This window comes from Nyctereutes procyonoides, unplaced genomic scaffold, assembly GCF_905146905.1.
Source record: "Nyctereutes procyonoides isolate TBG_1078 unplaced genomic scaffold, NYPRO_anot_genome, whole genome shotgun sequence".
NCBI classification, from domain to species: domain Eukaryota; kingdom Metazoa; phylum Chordata; class Mammalia; order Carnivora; family Canidae; genus Nyctereutes; species Nyctereutes procyonoides.
Genome location: NW_026575132.1, coordinates 2,831,871 through 2,837,001, shown reverse-complemented (window position 1 = coordinate 2,837,001; position 5,131 = coordinate 2,831,871). Strand labels below are relative to the sequence as shown.

The window sequence follows — 5,131 nt, the reverse complement described above, 5'->3', positions numbered from 1 at the left end:
AAAGCAACACTGAGTTTCAATATTTGCCTACCAGATTTGGCACTAGTTTAATGGGATATATTATGGGACAAATTAGGCAATTAATAGCAAAAGCCTTATACATATCCATACTTTCATACTACGTGTTTCTATTCTTAGAACTTTAAATTATATATAGACTCAGACACACAAAATATTTTGCCATAAGCATGGTCATAGCACTATTATAAGCTGAAAAAGGTTAAACAAAGAAGTGTCCAACAAAGAGTAATGTTTAAATAAAGCATGCTTTATCTTAGCAATAAAAAATGTTATTCAGTTATTCAAATTGAGATTCTCAAATAGTTTCAGAATTTATAAAAATAATGACTTGTGTACTCCCAAAAAGATATGTGGCTGTCCTAACCCTCAGTATCTCAGAACATAAGTGTCTTTCCAGGGAGAATTAAATTAAAATGATTTTATAAGGGTGGGCCCTAATTCAATATCACTGGTGTCCTTATAAAACAGACATTTGAGCAATGAGAGACACACTCAGTGAGAACGCCATGTGGACATAAAGGCAAGGAGCGGGTTATGCGTCCACAAGCCAAATAATGCTAAACATGGCCAGAAAACCACCAAAACCTAGGGGGGACCTTGATCTCCAACTTCCAGCCTTCAGACAGTAAGATAAAAAAATTATGTTGTCTAAGCCACCAGTTTGTGGTACTTTGTTACGACAGCTTGAGTAAAATAATGCAACGACTATATAACACGTGGTGGAAAATCTACAGAAAATATATATAAAGGCAAAAGTCCGGACAAACATACTTAAATTTTGAAAAGCCATATAAAAATAATAGAATGGGAACACAGGATTGTCCGATTGCCTCTCAGTGGTAAGATCATAGCTATGTTTTGTTTGCTTGCTTATATTTTAATTTCAGTGTGGTTAACATACAGTCTTATATTATTTCCATGTGTACAATATAGTGATCCAGCACTTCCATATATAACTCAGTGCTTATCCAGATAAGGGTATTCTTGGTCCCCTTCCTCTAATTCACCCATCCCCTACCCATTTCCTTCTGGCAAATATCTGTTCTTTCCCTATAGTTAAGAATCTGTTTTTTTTTTCTTTTGTCTCTTTTTTTTTCCTTTGTTCAATTGTTTTGTTTCTTAAATTCCACATATGAGTGAAATCATTTGGTATTTGTCATTCTCTGACTAGCTTATTTTGCTTTGCATTATAATCTGTACATTCATCCACGTTGTTGCAAATGGTAGGATTTCATTCTTTTTAATGGCTCAATAATATATATGTGTAATATATATACACATAAATATATGCACACAAAATCTCACATCATCTTTATTGATTCATCTATTGATGGACATTTGGGCTCTTTCCATAATTTGGCTATTGTAAATAATGCTCTAATAAACGTAGGGGAGCATATATTCTTTCTAATTAGAGTTTTCATGTTCTTTGGTTAAATACCCAGTAGTGCATTTACTGGATCATATGATAGTTCTATTTTAAATTTTGAATTTATTATTTTTATTTGTTTTGTTTTTGAGGAAACTCCATACTGCTTTTCAGTAACTGTACCAGTTTGTGTTCCTAACAAGAGTGCAAAAGGATTCCTTTTTCTCCACATCCTTAGCAGCACTTGTTGTTTCTTGTGGTTTTTAGTTTAGCCATTCTGATTGGTATGAGATGATATTTCATTATGGTTTTGATTTGCATTTCCCTGATGAAATGTTGTGCTCCCTTTCTGTGTTTTTTGGCCATCTGCATGTCTTCTTTGAAGAAATGCCTGTTCATGTCTTCTGCTCACTTTTTAATTGGGTTATTTGTTTTTTGGGTATTGGGTTGTATCACTTCTTTATATATTTTGGTTACTAACTGTTTATTGGATATGGCATTTACAAATATCTCCTCCCATTTGGTAGAGTGTCGTTTGGTTTTGTTGATTGCTTCCTTTGCTGTGCAAAAAGATTTTCATTTTGATGTAGTCCAATAATTCATTTTTGCTTTTGTCTCCCTTGCCTCAGGTGACATATCTAGAAAGATGTTACAGTCCATGTCAGAGAAAATACCATCATTGTTCTCTTCTAGGATTTTTATGGTTTCAGGTCTTATATTTAGGTCTTTAATCCATTTTGAGTTTATTTTTGTGTGTGGTGTAAGAAAGGGCCCAGTTTCATTCTTTTGCATGCAGCTGTATAATTATCTCAATATTATTTGTTGAAAAGACTTTTTTTTTTCTCATTGCATATTCTTGTCTCCTTTGTCAAAGATTAATTGACCAAAACATCATGGGTTTATTTCTGGGCTCTCTGTTCTGTTGTATTAACCTGTCTATTTTAGTGCCAGTACCACTGATTTGATTACTACAACTTAGGATAACTTGAAATCTGACATCGTGATGCCTTTATCTTTGTTTTTCGTTTTCAGGATTGCTTTAGTGATTCATAGTCTTATGCAGTTCCATACAAATTTTAGGATTGTTCTAGTTCTGTGAAAAATACTACTGGTATTTTGATAGGGAATGCATTAAATCTATAGATTGCTTTGAGTAGTATGGACATTTTAACAATATGCATTCTCCCAATTCATGGACATGAAATCTCTCTCCATTTGTCTGTGTCATCTTCAATTTCTTTCATCAGTGTTTCATAGTTTTCAGACTACAAGTCTTTCACCTCCTTGGTTAAGTTCATTTCTAGATATATTATTATTTTTGGTGCAATTATAAAGGGATTGTTTCTTGATTTCTCTTTCTGCTGCTTCATTAGTAGTATATAGAAATGCAATGGATTTTTGTACATTGATTTTGTATCCTGTGACTTCACTGAATTCATTTATCAGCTCTGGTAGTTTTTTGGTGGAGACTTTAGGGTTTTCTATATATAGTATCATGTCATCTGCAAATAGTAAAAATTTTACTTCTTCCTTACAATTTGGACGCCTTTTATTTCTTTTTCTTGTCTGATTGCTGTGGCTAGGACTCTCAGTACTATGTTGAATAAAAGTGGGGAAGGCGAACATTTTTGTCTTATTCCTGATCTTAGGGGTAAAGCTCTAAGTTATTTACCATTGAGTATGGTGTTAGTTGTGGACTTGTCTTTTAAGTACTTTGATATATTCAGAGACACCTGTCCTGCGGGGACAGGAGTCGTGAGGCGGACACCATGGCAGTGTCAGAGAGCCAGCTCAAGAAAATTGTGTCTAAGTACAAATACAGAGACCTAACCATATGTGAAATTGTCCATGTTATTACTTTATACAAAGATCTCAAACCTGTATTGGATTCATATGTTTTTAATAACGGCAGTTCCAGGGAAATAATGAACCTTAGTGGAACAATTCTTGTGCCTTATAAAGTAATATATATAATATTCCAATATGCCTCAGGCTGTGGGACACATGCTCATATAATCCCCCTATATGTTTCATTAAACCTACTAGTTCAATGACTATTAAAACAGGAAAGCAGGACACCTGGGTGGCTCAGTGGTTGAGCATCTGCCTTTGGTTCAGGGCATGATCCTCAAATCCTGGGATCAAGTCCCACATCAGGCTCCCCGCACGGAGCTTGCTTCTCCCTCTGCCTGTGTCTCTGCCTTTCTCTCTCTGTCTCTCATAAATAAATAAATAAATAAATAAATAAATAAATAAATAAATAAATAAATAAAAATAAATAAATCCTTTAAAAATAAAACTGGAAAGCATGCTGATGCAAATGAGAAGATATATCTTCCTTCTCTACATAAATGGAAACACCACAGCCAGACTTGTTTATTCAGGTCATGATTGTGGTATTTGGAGATGAACCTCCAGTCTTCTCTCGTCTCACTATTTTGGCATCTTATCCACTATACCAGGCAAAGGGGCAACCCAATACTTCCTATATGCCAAGCATGCCAAGTGGAATATCTGCATATCCATCCAGATATACTCCCAACCCCAGTGGTTATCCAGGCTGTCCTTACCCACCTCTGGTCAGTATCCTGCCACAGGTTCTCAATACCCTTCCCAGCTCCCGTGGCCACTGTCAGCCCCAATGGGGATGACACCATTGGCGAGGTCACCATTCGAGCCTCTCTCATCTCAGTGGTTAGTGACAGGCTGAGATGGCAGAGGAAGGAGGAAATGGATCATGCCCAGGCAGGGCTCAATGCCTTGAAACAAACAGAGGAAGACCTGAAGAAAGGTGATCAGAAACTGGAAGAGATGGTTACCCGTTTAGATCAAGAAGTGGCTGAGGTTGATAAAAACATAGAACTTTTGAGAAAGAAGAATGAAGAACTCAATTCTGTTCTGGAGAAAATCAGTCTGAAAACAATGACACTGATGAAGTTATCATTCCGACAGTCCCACTATACAAACAGATCCTAAATCTGTATGCAGAGAAAAATGCTATTGAAGACACTATCTTTTACCTGGGAGAAGCCTTGAGGTGGGGAGTAATAGGCTTGGGTGTCTTCCTGAAGCATGTACATCTTCTGTCCCATAAACAGTTCCAGCTGGGGGCACTAATGCAAAAAGCAAGAAAGACTGCTAATCTCTATGACCTCTACTGACTTCTCTGATATTAGCTGGAGATTGAGCTCTTCTTCAAGCATTTCTTCCTTCTCTTTCTTTCTCATAACAGTAGGTGCCCAGAATATGTTATGGCAGTTTATCATTTACGTGTAATATATCTTGAAACAATAGTATATTTTCTGTTTTCTTTTGGTAAAGACTGGCTTTTATTAATGTACTTTCTATCCTCTGTAAACCTTTTGTGCTGAATGTTGGGACTGATAAGTTATATAAAATTTGTTGCATAAAATAACTAAATAAATAAATGTTTAAAAATGTTCAGGTACACCTGCTATACTCACTCCATTTAGAGTTTTTTATCATAAATGGATTTTGAATTTTGTCAAGATGATTTTTCTATGTCTATTGAGATGATCATATGATTTTTATTTTTATTTTGCTAATGTGGTATATCATGTTGATTGATTTGTGGATATTGGGCTATCCTTGCATGTCTGGAAAAAATCCCATTTGATCATGGTGTATGATCTTTGTTAAGTGTTGAATTCAGTTTGCACTATGTCTCAGCTTTTGATTCAGTTAATAGGACTAAACAACTATCAATAGTTATTATAAAAG

At 35.4% G+C, this 5,131-nt stretch overlaps 1 pseudogene; it reads left to right on the top strand.

Annotated features, from left to right (window-relative positions):
* Positions 1–3,159: 3,159 nt before the first annotated feature.
* Positions 3,160–4,551, top strand: LOC129522735 (tumor susceptibility gene 101 protein-like; annotated as a pseudogene).
* The last annotated feature ends 580 nt before the right edge of the window (positions 4,552–5,131 follow it).